General features: G+C 35.7%; 1 pseudogene; it reads left to right on the plus strand.

The window, feature by feature from the left end:
• Positions 1-2,748: 2,748 nt before the first annotated feature.
• Positions 2,749-15,274, plus strand: part of LOC127120983 (uncharacterized GPI-anchored protein At1g61900-like) — a 60,657-nt pseudogene continuing 48,131 nt past the window's right edge.

The following is a 15,274-nucleotide window of genomic DNA, read 5'->3' on the forward strand; positions in this document are numbered from 1 at the left end:
TCCAGAGGTACTTGGTACTGGACTCGGTAGGGCGAACTACGACTCGATCCCCCATAACATTCAAAAAGGGGATATATAAAGGGGTACCGCACTAGTGTACCAGACCCCCGTGCTAAGGAAAGGATCAAAGTCACTAACCGGCTACTTCACTAAGTGCGTGCGGAGGCAAAGGGCTTAATGTGATTGCGCTAGAATGAAACCGGGTGAAATAGGAACAAAGACACTAGGTTGAGCTATAATAGCATGATTCAAACTGGCTTGTGCAAAGGAGAGATCTACGCTAATGCTTAATGCTCGTGTCGTCACAGTATCTTTAGTGTTTTACTTGAATATCGGCCATCTTAACAATCAACCTGACAACCACGTACGAATGGGTAATGTATTTGCGTTTAACTTTGTTTTCAAATTGTATTTGCTTGAGGACAAGCAAAGATTCAAGTTTAGGGGAGTTTGATAACGCGAAAATGCATCAGATATTTACCGTGACTTACACTCAAAGATCATACCACTTTAATAAATATTCTGATTATTCTGCAAGTATTCTAGTTGTTTTTGCAGGTATTTAAATCTCCAAGCATTAATGAGCAAAATGTAGAAAAGGAAGAAAAGAAGAAGAAACAGATGAGAAAGCACAGAAAAAGCAGAAAACCAGAATGCAGAATTTGCTGATGTGACGACCGTCACAAGCTTCATGACGACCGTCACGACCCAGCCTGTGACGACCGTCACAGGCCCATGACGAGCGTCACACGACCAGATTTTACGCTTTGAAATAGTCAATCAGAGGCACCCAAACGTGCCTAAATTCTCTCCAACAGCATGACTCCCCCATGGATTCCTCATTCAACCGGTCTTCCTTAATTTTCTCAACCGCCAAGACCTATCAAAGCAATATATAAAGGACATAAGTTGGAAAAATTGGGAACGCCTACATACACACTTACGCTTTGCAATTGATTTTTTACAGCATTCTAGCTTTTTAGTTATTTTCTTTTCAGCAACTTTGTTTCCGTTGCCTTAGTTCATTTGCCATTCTTTTTAGAATTTCCTTTTCCCTTTTCCTTCCCGTTTTTCGGTTAGCCATAGTAGTAGTTTCCTACACTGGGGAACTACTACACTTTATTTAATCTAAGCAATCGTATTGAAGAAGCAGAATCCTACCGACTTGTGGAGGACTGCTTAAGTACTCCAAGATTCGCCGTACTCTGTTACTTCAATTGCCAGGTTTTTATTACATTATTATTATTATTGCCCAGTTATTATTATAATTATATTTGTCGCAATGTTAATCTGTTTATGCTCTGTGTTTGCTTTATTTAACATGTCCGGCTAAATTATCGGTATCGGTATGTAACAATTTAATTAGATGGGATTTAATAATAATCGGTGAAAACTCTTTTTCTCAAACAATCTTTTAGGCTGATGTTTTTAATTTAAATTTAATTAACTTTATTAAAAAAAATATGAGAAGCTATTTAATACAATTTTGCCACGAGAGTGGGAAATTAACTAAGGTAAGAACCAACAATCGCGAGAGCGTGAGGCTCGAGCTGAATAGTAAAAACTAGGCATTGAGTTTAAAAACAGCGAGAGCACTTTAAAAGCAATTAGAACTTATTTATTTTCAAAAAGTAATTTTAACTTCAAAAGGGACAGCGAGAGCGTACAATTTGACTTAAAGCTATAGGCCGAATCAACAATCACGAGAGTGTGAGATAAAGCTTTTTAAATAAATATTTTCTACTGAGAGATATTTGGCATTTAAACTATTCACCGGTGACTTATCGAATCCCTAACAATTAATGTGTTGCATACTGATTCCTTCCATCAATTCTTTCTTAAAACTAAATTTCCCCTAATATTCTGCATCTGAACTTCTACTAATCATTCCCTTAGCTAAACATAGTGACGTTAGTAACACTAGTTTGACCATAGGTCCCTGTGGGATCGATATCTTTTAAAACTAAAGTGACTGGACTGTGCACTTGCAGTCAAGTACACGATAGACTATATTTTATATATAGTCACGACAAACATCAAGTTTTTTGGCGTCGTTGCCGGGGAAATGCCACAAAAAGGAATCTTAGAAGTACAAAAAGAATGGGAGTTTGATAACGCAAAAATGCATCAGATATTTGCCTTGATTTACACTCAAAGATCATACAACTTTAATAAATATTCTGATTATTCCGCAAGTACCCGATAGACTATATTTTATTACTTTTATTTAATGCTTTGTTATCGTTATTATTTTTTTCTTATGTTACATTTAATAACATTGCTATTCATTTATTTATGCTTCTATATTTATTTATTTATTTACTCATTTATGCTTTTAAATTCAATTGCTCAGTTATCATATTATACTGTTATCATATGCTACTGTAATTAAAACTGCTGAAACCTTTGATGAGAAAATTGAAAATCAGCGTGTGACGACCGTCACATATAGTGTGACGCCCATCTCACAGACGTGACGACCTTCACGGATCTACCACGATCGTCACACGGCATGCAAATGACCGTTACGAGCATCTGACTGTTACGCACCCGTTGCACGTGACGACCGTCACGAAATCCAGAGAGCTCGCCTATAAATGCAGGCGCTCTTCCTCTCTTCTTCCTCATCAATCACCATACTCATACCATTGTTCTCTCCATTATTCAATTCTTTACATTTTTTTCAAGCGTGTAACTCACAATATTTCATCCCACCCACCAACATCAAAAGTCTCATAAACCTTATCAATGGCCCGTCAAGAGCTACTTCCGACCTCTCAACCGTCGTATTCAGAAACGGAGAAGTCGGCGAACGCCAAAGAGATAACTACCTTAAGTTCTACCAACTCTCAGCTCAAGCCACGAGGTATGTTGGTATTGAATTCCTGACAGAGCTAGACCTTTTGGAGGGCGTGGAGTGGATGCTGACAAACTCCAGCTTTATGCAACTGTGTACCACACCGCAACCAACCTACGAAGCGCTGACCCTGGAATTTCTGAGTTCCTACTCCTATATCACACCCTCTGGCGCAACTCAGTTTCTCACCGGAGTCACCACATTTAGAATGTTCGGCACTGAGTATTCCCTAAATCAAACTCAGATAGCGCAAATGCTTGGTTTCCGACATGGAGAAGGAATTCACTGTTGTATCCCTGACGGATGGTCAGAGGTAGCATTTCAAGTTTGGCATGGCCTCACCAACATGAACGCCACGAGCTGGGATACGCTATACGCCTACATACACACTTACGCTCTGCAATTGATTTTTTTACATACATACTTCCGCTTTAGACAAATTATGTTATAGATGCGTTTGAACAATTGTAAACATCTTTAATCACCGCACCTATCATGCAACCACCTGACTGGAGATTACCATTCAAAATCATGTGTGATACGAGTGACTATGACGTTGGCGCAGTGCTAGGACAAAGAAAGGATAAAAAAATCATGCGATCTACTACGTAAGTAGAACATTAGATCATGCCCAAATGAACTACGCTACCACTGAAAAGGAACTTCTAGCCGTTGTGTTCGCTTTAGACAAATTCCGTTCCTACTTAGTATGAGCGAAAATCATCATCTATACTGATCACGCTGCTATTAGATACTTGCTAAGTAAGAAGGATGCCAAACCAAGACTCTTAAGATGAATCCCACTCTTACAAGAATTTGACTTAGAAATAAAAGATAAGAAGGGTATTTAGAACGTAGTAGCAGACCACTTATCACGAATCGAAGGGAATAAGCCTGAACAAATTCCAATCAATGATGATTTCCCTTACAAACAAATTATATCCCAAATGGAAAGTGTAAGACCCTAATTTTGACCCTAAGATCCCTCATGGCATCATAACATTGCATTTGCATAGCCTCAAGGATCATAAGCATCTTGGTTCCCTTAACCTTTGGGTGGGATCTCTTGTGAGTGGTTTGAGATCACCAAGCATGATTGAATTGTATATTTGCTTTTCTCATTTTTATTCACTAACCAAAAGCACAAAAATATGTCACTAACATCTTTTGTTTGTAGCTTGAGCAGTCACAAGGTCAAAAGCTTCTAGGAGATCCTATGTGCATTGATTTGGTCAAGAGAAGATGAAAGCAAACATGGAAATGGTTCCCAAAGCTCTCATCCATCAAATATGCCTCCCAAGTATCTCAATTAATCATTTTGATCAAGCAAATCAAAGGGTTTAAGGTTTGTTTCCCAAGGAAACCCTAATTCATCTGTTCATCAATTGTGCCTTGCTCATGAAGCAACCTCAACCCATGATCAAATGCAATCAATGGAAGTTCTTTAATTCATAATTTAATGCATATTTGAACTTATTTTAGGGTCCTCAATCATCCATTCATCAAGATATGAGTTTTGGACTTGAGAAGTTGATCAGTCAATTCATCTGACTATTTTGAAATACACTGAGACCTAACTTTTTATGTGTTGGTCAAATGGAGATGACTCTAAGATAAAACATGTTCTTAATAACCATATGAACAACTTTCATGTTCATCAAATTTTGATTTGAAGCTTGGAAGGTCATCATCCATTCCAAGACATTATAGGTCATTTTGACTGAAACCCTAATTTTGGGTCAACTTCCCAAGAACATAACTCATTCATTTTTCCTGATTTTGAGGTGAAACTTCATTCATTGGAAATATTAATGTGTATAATTCAAATTTTATGTTGAGAAAAATTGCAAAATCTCAAAAGAAATACATGTGATAATGCAAAACATTATAGGTCACTTTGGACCAAATGCATTGAAATGTGAAAAAGTCCAACTTCAAGTGCCCATAACTTCTTCATCAAAAATCAAAATGATGCAAAATTTAAGTCCAAATTAGTTTCCTTGAAAATACCTACAACTTTCATGTTGAAGATTTTGTCATTTGGAGCTTGCATCGTTGAGAGAGAAGGGCTTGAACATGGGCCAAATTTGGAAACTTCAAAATATGCATGTTTTGCACCCTACACTTCAAGCTCAAATTTCATTAATTTCCAAGGCCCAAATGAAGTTTTGATCAACATGACATTTGTTCCTTATGCAATAAGATTTCCAACCATTACTCATAAGGTTACATTTTGATTTTGGACATGGCATTTTCGAAGGCTTCAATGTAATAGTGCATTTTATGAAAATCATTCCAATTGCCATGTATGGTCCATTAACATCCAATATGCACGCCCAGTTCATATTTGGTGATGTGTATCTTGCAATTCCAATCAGAATTGGGCCCTCCATGCACCTGTACAGGCCCATGCATGGAGACCCTATTCTCCCATGCACACGATTTTGATGATGCTTGCAGCTCCCTTCATCTATAAATACAAGGCCAATGCTCTTCAATTCTTCAACCTTAAGGCGCCCTACATGCTATGCAACTGAAATCCCACCCTCACACCAAAGGAACAATCTCAATTTTCTCTCAAATTTCAGATTTGAATTTTGATTTCCTCGATTGAAATTTCAGATCTAAAGTTCCTGAACCTTCTTCTCCTTCATCCATAGATCACACTGCAAGCTTAAGCATCAAGAAATCGTGCTCTCAAACTCTCCATTTCAGAGGTTTACTTCAGACTTTGATCTCTTCGAATCTCATTATACATTGCTTGTTTCTTGTTATTGTGGTGTTGTCTGAAGTCCTCTTCATAGAGGCAATCATTATGAGCTTTAAATTGTTGAAATCCATCAAGTTCCAGTTGGACACCATAAAATTCAAGCTCTGATTCCTCTTGCTATGGAAGTCTAGAGTTGAATTGGTTGGTATAGGGGTGATCTACATCACCCCAGCTTTCATTTGGTACCTAGATCACGCATTTTCATGCACATTTATTTCTCTACAATTTCTGGTCTCCACCGGAGCTAGCCGGAGAAGACGGTGGCGCTGGCCACCGTCTGTTTGCCAGTTTTAATATGGGTCGTTGGATCATGCTTCCAGATCTAATCAGATCCATTAGATATTATGACTTTCTTTTAATATTCGTGTTATTCAGTTGACCCTGGACTTTGGTGGGCGCGCGCTTAAGGAACGTTTGATGTGCCAGCTTAATTAATGAGTCTGATCCAACGCCTCACGTTTTTCCTTATTTTTTAATTCTGATTTTAATTTCCATTTTATTTTTTAATTCCATTTCATTTTCTAAAATTCATATCTCTCTCATTATTGGTCCAAAAATTATGGGGCCAATTGCATTATTTCTCTTTTAATTTCTAGATTCTAAAAACAATTTTTAATATTTTTTATTTTATCATTTGCTATTTTTCATGAATTTTCTCTTTTCTGGTCATTTTTAATTCATTTTAAATAATTTTTGATATTCAAAAAATACAAAAATATTTTTCCAACCTCTTTGAATGATGATAGATCTATGAAAAATATTCTCATCAATTTATTAATTGATTTGAGATTTATTTAAGATTTTAGTTCAATTAGGTTATTTTTATGCATTTTTAATGGATTTAAAATAGTTTCTGACTTCTAAAAATGTTGAAATTTTTTGTCAAACTTTGTTTGACCTTGTTGAACTTGGGATAATTCACTTGGACTTTTCAAAGTTGATTTGAAGTGAATTTGAAGTTTGATTAGTACATACCATTTCATTTAATGCACTTTAATTTCTTCATTTTCTTCTTCTCCTCCTTCTTTTTCTTTTTTTGATGAATGAGTTAAAGATTGGTGGTTAGCATTGATAGAGGGAGGTTTAATCTTCCTTGATTCAAATCTAATTCATCTTGATCATGGATCAAGTGAATGGCTTTGCATTAAGGATAGATTGCTTCCTAAATCATGCAAAGGACCTAAATCAATACAAGATCATTTCTCATCTTCTTTTTGGCATGGCAAGTTGTTGGAGTTTGATTCACTAATCAAGACCTCTAACTTGTGTTGTTGCCTACATTATTATTGACCGACCTCAGATAGTTGTGACTTCTACATAAGTCCAATTACGATTACTTAACATAGCGCTAAATTTGCCTTATGGAACACTAACTACTAACATTAACCATTAACCATTAACATTTAATTCTTGCTCTTTACATTTGTGCAATTTACTATTCTTGTACATATTATTCATTTGCTTTTCCCTTTGCTCATTTGAGCACATGTTTATGTTAATGCAATTTTCCTTTTGCTCATTTGAGCACATAATTATGTATATATCATGGTGCTTGTGTTTGGTTTTGATTGTTGTGGACCAAATGCAAAGAAAATGGACAAAATGGACTTAGACTTTAGGACTTTCCCTATGCAAATTTGGAGTCAAAGAGCAACTAGGCATTGGGCCTTTAGAATGCTATAAAAGTCAAAGAGCAACTAGGCATTGGGCCTTTAGAATGCTATAAATGTTGAAGAGGACTTTGAAAGGACCCATTTTCTAAACTCCTTCTTGTTCATTCTTGATTGTTTGATGGAACTTTTTAATGTGTGTGTTCTTGTGCTAGGGATTCCAACATTGAGCCTAAGTGAGGAACCATTGCCATGAGCTTCTAAGAGAAAGAGAGAGATCTAAGAGCCATTGAGGAACTTTCCAAGAGCTTAATTGATTGTTGATTGCTTGAGATTACTATTATTTTGCTTGCATATTCCAAAGGATGGGAGCTACTTGGATCATCAATATGATCTCAAGAGAGGAATTCCATTTGTGGTCTTGTTTCTTATCCCTTATCTCTTGTATGATTTAGGACTTTAACCCTTCTTCTTCTTCCCTCCACTCTAACCCAAGCCAAAACTTTTGTGCAAACATTTAACACTTCTTTTCAAACATTAGAAACCTAAGCCTTATGCTTTTGATTTTCAAACTTTCTTTTCATAATAATTATTTTGAATTGAACTCTTAAATCAACTTTGACCATATTTTGTAAATACTTTTCATTGGTAAATATAACTCATTCAAATACTTTTGTGGTTTCAATGACCACTTCCTTAATCAAAACTTTTCATAACCTTTAGATATTAGGTTTGAGTTATCCTTGAGGTAGATATAATACTCACCTATATCCTTAGTGATGGACAATGAGTCTTCCATGCTTATTATATGGTTAACCCCTCACTAGCATGTTGAAGCTATCCTCACATGGTGGATTTGTGGTTTTAGGTTGAGTTTTCTCCCTTGGATAACAAAAGACCTTAAGGATTTTGGATCAATCAATTCACCAACTCATTTTTTTGAGAATTTTACCCCGAACTACGAGGTTTTGATCCCAAACTTTTTAAGATGGTACGTAGGCAATGGGTTTATCCATCCAAACACAAAAATGTAAATAATTTGTATATTCTCTTCTCATCTCTTCAATCATGTTTGCACAAATAAATTTTCACAAAATACCAACCTTACAACAAGTATGAAAAGGGCTCCCTAGGAGTACCTAGGATGTTTTGGGTGCTTAACACCTTCCCATTGCATAACCAATCCCCTTACCCCGATCTCTGACATTTTTACTAGTTTTTGATTCGATAAATCTTTTAGGTTTTTGTTCGCTTTCTAACCATTCCTTTGGATAAATAGAAGTGCGGTGGCGACTCGACTTGTATGGTTTACCTTAGATTTAGTCAATATGTCTAATGGTAACGAATACCCTGCTACAGAAAGCGACATGTCTAAACTAACCTTAAATGATACAGAAATAGAAGAATCCATGGAACAAAAGAGCGATACTTGAAAAGGTAGTGTAGGTAATACCACATATACTACTATATCCGATGTTATGTTAGTTGATGGCCTTAAACATAACCTCCTTAGCATTAGTCAACTATACGACAAGGTGTAGTGGTAAATTCATGACCATCAAGATATTGGTTAGCACAACGTCAATAAAATCATAGTCGCCACCGCGCTTTTATTGTTTCCAAAGGAAAAGGGAAAAGTACGAACAAAACCCAAAGATAAGAAGTTTTCAAATCAAAACTAATAAAATGTCAGAGATTACATGTAAGGGGGTTGGTTACACAGAGGGAAGGTATTAGCACCCAAAGTGTCTTAGGTACTCCTAGGAAGCCCTTTTTTGTGTGCAAGTGTTTTAGTTGAAAATGATATTTGATAAAAAGGAATGAGGGGATGAGAAAAGAATTCATTAATTATATTTTTGTGTTTGAAAAGACCTTCAGTCTTATGCCTACGTACCAACATAAAAATGAGGGATCAAAACCTCGTAGTTTATGGTAAAAAATTCAAAGTGGGTGGTGTAAGACCCCAATTTTGGCCCTAAGATCCCTCATGGCATCACAACATTGCATTTTGCAAAGCCTCAAGGATCATAAGCATCTTGGTTCCCCTTGCCTTTGGGTGGGACCTCTTGTGAGTGGTTTGAGATCACCAAACATGCTTGAATTGTATATTATTGCTTTTCTCATTTTATTCACTAACCAAAAGCACAAAAATATGTCACTAACATTTCTTGTTTGTAGCTTGAGCAATCACAGGGTCAAAAGCTTCTAGGAGATCCTTTGTGCAATAAGAAGATGAAATCAAGCATGGAAATGGTTCCCAAAGCTCTCATCCATCAAATATGCCTCCCTAGTATCTCAATTCATCATTTTGATCAAAGCAAATCAAAGGGTTTGAGGTTTGTGTCCCAAGGAAACCCTAATTCATCTATGTACCAAGTGTGCCTTGCTCATGAAGCAACCTCAGCCCATGGTCAAATAAAATCAAGGGAAGTTCTTTAATTCATCATTTCATGCATATTTGAACTTATTTGAGTGTCCTCAATCATCAATTCATCAAGATATGAGTTGTGGACTTGAGAAGTTGATCAGTCAATTCATTTGATTATTTTGAAATGCACTGAGACCTAACATTTTGTGTGTTGGTCAAATGGAGATGATCCCAAGAGCGAAACTGTTCTTAAGGACAATATGAACAACTTTCATGTTCATCAAAATTGGATTTAAAGTATGGAAGGTCATCATCCATTCTAAGACATTATATGTCATTTTGATTGAAACCCTAATTTTGGGTCAACTTCCCAAAAACATAACTCATTCATTTTTTATGATTTTGAGGTGGAACCAAATGCATTGGAAATATTATTGTGTCTACTTAAAAAGTTATGGTGAACAAAATTTCAAAATCTCAAAAGAAATACATGTGATAATGCAAAACATTATAGGTCACTTTGGGCCAAATGCATTGAAATGGAAAAAAGTCCAACTTCAAGTGCCCATAACTTCTTCATTAAAAATCCAAATGATTCAAAATGTAAGTCCAAATTTATTGTATTGAAAATATCTACAACTTTCATGTTGAAGGTTTTATCATTTGGAGCTTACATCATTGAGACAGAAGGGCTTGAACATTGGCCAAATTTGGAAACTTCACTTTTGCATGTTTTGCACCCTATACTTTAAACTCAAAATTCACTAATTTCAAAGGCCCAATTGAAATTTTGATCAACATATCATTTGTTCCTTATGCAATAAGCTTTCTAACCATTACTCATGAGGTAGCATTTGGAGTTTGGAAGCACCATTTTCAAAGACATGAAGATTGAATGCATTTTGTGAAATTCCATTCAAATTTCCATGCATTAGCTGTTTATACTTAATGTACACGTCCATTTGCAACTCACATGAACTCAACAGCTTGTTTCAGTCTTCATTGGACCTTCCACATGATCACACAAGCCCATGCAATGCAAAATCCATTTGCCATGCACATGAGTAAACTCATGCACTCAGCCATTTCCAGCTATAAATACATGTGTTATGCTTCATAATTCTCCAACCTAAAGGCGCCTGAAATGCTGCAAGAGTGAATCCCTAACCATACCAAAGGAACTAAGTTCATCTTTCTTCAAAAATTCAGATCTGAAATTCAATTGCATTTGGTTGAATTTTCAGATCTAAAGTTCCTAAACCTTCATCATTTGATTCATTGAAGTTCTATTTTGCAAAAGGAACCAAGGAAAGGGACTCAAAGCTTCACAACCCAAAGGTTTTGATCAACTGTTTTTTGCTTCGAATCTCTTTATGCTTTGATCCATTGGCCTTGATATTGTATTGTCTGAAGTCCTCTCTATAGAGGCATCATTATTGTATGCTTAATTGTTGAAATCGAGCAAGTTCATGATGAACACCATCAAACTTCCATCTCTGATTTCTCTCTTAATAGGAATCTAGAGTGGAAGTGAGTGGTATAGGAGTGATGTACATCACTTCACCTTTCAAGCGGTGCCTGGATCGTCCACTTTAATGAGCATTTGAATCTCTGCATTTTTTTGGCCTTCGCCGGAGCTCACCGGAGAACACGGTGGCGCTGGCCACCGTCTCATTGCCAGATTGTATCTGGACCGTTTGATCACTTTCCCAGATTGAATCATGGCCTTTGTTTGTTATGACTTTTTTAAATGCATTGTGTGACGCGTTTGACTAAGACATTTGGTAGGCGCGCGCTTGAGATCCATCTGATCTTCCAGGCCAATTAATGAACTGGATCCAACGCCTCTCCTTTTTTCTGATTTTTCTAATTTCCATTTTATTTCTTTTATTTCATTTTATTTCAAAAATTCATAACTCTCTCATTTTAATTCCAAAAAATATGGGACCAATTGCATTATTTCTCTTTTTAATTCTAGTTTCTAAAAATGATTTTTAATATTTTTTATTTTGTCATTTGCTATTTTTTAATAATTTTCTCTTTTCTGGTTATTTTTAATTCATTTTAAATAGTTTTTGATATTCAAAAAATACAAAAATATTTTCTCAACCTATTTGAATGATGATGGATCTATGAAAAATATTCTCATCAATTTTTTAATTGGTTTGAGATTTATTTGAGATTTTAGTTCAATTAGGTTATTTTTATTCATTTTTAATTGATTAAAAATAGTTTCTGACTTTTAAAAATGCTGAAATTTTTTGTCAAACTTTGCTTGACCTTGTTGAACTTGGGATAATTCACTTGGACTTTCCAAAGTTGATTTGAAGTGATTTTGAAGTTTGACATTTCTTTAATATTTTAATTTAAGTTTATTTTCAAATATTAAAAATGCCAAAAATACTTTGTTTATTTCTTGACTTCCATTCTTCATCCCACTTCTGTTTTTGATTGTTTGACCATGATCCTCAATGTCTTTGGTCAACTCTTAATAGATTGGTACATTCCATTTCATTCCATGCACTTTAATTCTTCATCTCCATTATTCATCTTCATCTTCTTCTTCTTCTTCTTTTCTTTTGGATCAATGAGTTAAAGGTTGATAAGTTAGCATTGATTAGGGAGGTTTAATCTTCCTTGATTCAAATCTAGTTCATCTTGATCAATTGATCAAGTGAATGGCTTTGCATTAAGGATAGATTGCTTCCTAAATCATGCAAAGAACTTAAACCAATACAAGATCATTTCTCTTCTTCTTTTTGGCATGGCAAGTTGTTGGAACTTGGTTCACTAATCAAGACTTCTAACTTGTGTTGTTGCCTACATTATTATTGACCGGCCTCAGATAGTTGTGACTTCTACATAAGTCCAATTATGATTGCTTAACATAGCGCTAAATTTGCCTTATGGCACACTAACTACTAACATTAACCATTAACCATTAACATTTACTTCTTGCACTTTACTTTTATGAAATATATTATCCTTATACATATTATTCACTTGCTTTTCCTTTTGCTCACTTGAGCACATGTTTATGTTAATGCAATTTGCCTTTTGCTCACTTGAGCATATAATTGTGTATATATCATTGTGTTTGTGTTTTGATTGTTGTTGACCAAATGCAAAGAAATGGACAAATGGACTTAGACTTTAGGAATTTCCCTATGCAAATTTGGAGTCAAAGAGCAACTAGGCATTGGGCCTTTAGAATGCTATAAAAGTCAAAGAGCAACTAGGCATTAGGCCTTTAGAATGCTACAAATGTTGAAAAGGACTTTGAAAGGATCAATCTCTAAAACTCCTTCTTGTTCATTCTTGATTGTTTGATGGAACTTTTTAATGTGTGCGTTCTTGTGCTAGGTATCCCAACATTGAGCCTAAGTGAGGAACCATTGCCATGAGCTTTTAAGAGAGAGAGATCCAAGAGCCATTGAGGAACTTTCCAAGAGCTAACTTGATTGTTGATTGCTTGAGCTTACTATTATTTTGCTTGCATATTCCAAAGGATGGGAGCTACTTGGATCATCACTATGATCTCAAGAGAGGAACTCCATTTATGGTCTTGTTCTCTTATCCCTCACCTCTTGTATGTTTAGGATTTAGCCATTCTTCTTCTTCCCTCCACTCTAACCCAAGCCAAAACTTTTGTGCAAACATTTAACGTTTGTTTTCAAACATTAGAAACCTAAGCCTTATGCTTTTAATTTTCAAACTTTCTTTTCTTAACACTTATTTTGAATTGAACTTCTAAATCAACTTTGACCATTTTGTGCATACTTTTCATTGGTAAATATAACCCATTCAAATGTCTTTTTGTGATTTCAATGGCCACTTTCTTAATAAAACTTTTTCATAACCTTTAGCTATTATGTTTGAGTTATCCTTGAGGTAGATGTAATGCTCACCTATATCCTTAGTGATGGACAATGAGTCTTCCATGCTTATTATAGGGTTAACCCCTCACTAGCATGTTGAAGTTATCCTCACATGGTGGATTCGTGGTTTTAGGTTGAGTTTTCTCCCTTGGATAACAAAAGACCTTAAGGATTTTGGACCAATCAATTCACCCACTCATTTTGAGACTTTTACACCGAACTACGAGGTTTTGATCCTAATCTTTTTTAAGATGGTACGTAGGCAATGGGTTTATCCATCCAAACATAAAATGTAAATAAACTTGTATATTCTCTTCTCATCTCTTCAATCATGTTTGCACAAATAATTTTTCACAAAATACCAATCTTACAACAAATGTGAAAAGGGCTCCCTAGGAGTACCTAGGATGTTTTGGGTGCTTAAAACCTTCCCATTGCATAACCAACCCTCTTACCCAGATCTCTGACATTTTTACTAGTTTTTGATTCGATAAAACTTTTAGGTTTTTGTTCGCTTTCTAACCATTCCTTTGGATAAATAGAAGTGCGGTGGCGACTCGACTTGTATGGTTTACCTTGGATTTAGTCAATATCTCTAATGGTAATGAATACCCCGCTACAGGTGGATTGATTTTAACAAAAGCTTAAAAATATTTTGTTATCAAAGGGAGAATACTCAACCAAACATCCACCGAAAATGAATGCTTTACAACATTTCAGAGGGAGGGCTCCAACTTTGATTAAATCAACATGTATGCCACTGACCCCTAATAAATGGAAAGGCTTATAATCAAATATCATGGAAATGAGAGAATTATAGGGTTAAAGCACTGTTTAAAAACATCTTTAATCACCGCACCTATCATGCAACCACCTGACCGGTATCAAGTGTTGGTTTGGCTCTGACTTGATAGGGTTAATTTGACAAACACATCAAAATTTATATCTCAATGGTGCTCAGTTTAGTCAGATGACTTGACTAGTCAACTTTTCAAAACCAAGCTTCCAATCTTGATCAATGAATGATTTAGGATCCTCAAATAGGTTCATATATGCATAAAGTAATGAATGAAAGAAATTCCCTTGATTGAATTTGATCATAGGTTGAGGTTGCTTCATGATCAAGGCACAGTTGAGGCACAGTTGAATTAGGGTTTCCTTGGGAAACAGTCCTCAAGCCCTTTGGGTTATCCTGATCAAATTGGAAAAGTGAAATACTTGGGAGACATATATGATGATTAGGAGCTTTGTGGATCAGTGTCATGCTTTTTCTCATCTTCATCTAACCATATCATTGAGCTTAAGAGCCTCCTAGGAGCATTGGAGTATATGATCACTTGAGCTTCAAAACAAAAAGAGTTAGTGACATATTTTTGTGCTTTTGGTTAGTAATCAAAATAAGAAAAGCAATAATATACAATACAAGCATGCTTGGTGGTCTCAAACCACTCACACAAGTCCCACCCTAGGGTTAAGGAACCAAACATGCTATAATCCTTGAGGCAATGCACTGAGTAAGGATATGATGCCATGAGGGATCTTAGGGTCAAAATTAGGGTCTTACAAATGTGTTACCCAAATCAACTTTGGCAAGAGTGTCTTATCAAGGCGCACCTATGAGGTACAATGGTGTGGTAGTAAAAGCGTTCAACGGTTCTCGAAAAACTATCATTTGAGAGGTGGACCTTCTAGTCAAGATTGGTCCGAGTGAATTTCATATTACTTTCCAAGTAATGGACATTCACCCGACCTACAACTGTTTACTGATGAGTTATTCCGTTTGCTTGAGCA

Source organism: Lathyrus oleraceus, chromosome 2, assembly GCF_024323335.1.
Source record: "Lathyrus oleraceus cultivar Zhongwan6 chromosome 2, CAAS_Psat_ZW6_1.0, whole genome shotgun sequence".
Classification (NCBI taxonomy): domain Eukaryota; kingdom Viridiplantae; phylum Streptophyta; class Magnoliopsida; order Fabales; family Fabaceae; genus Lathyrus; species Lathyrus oleraceus.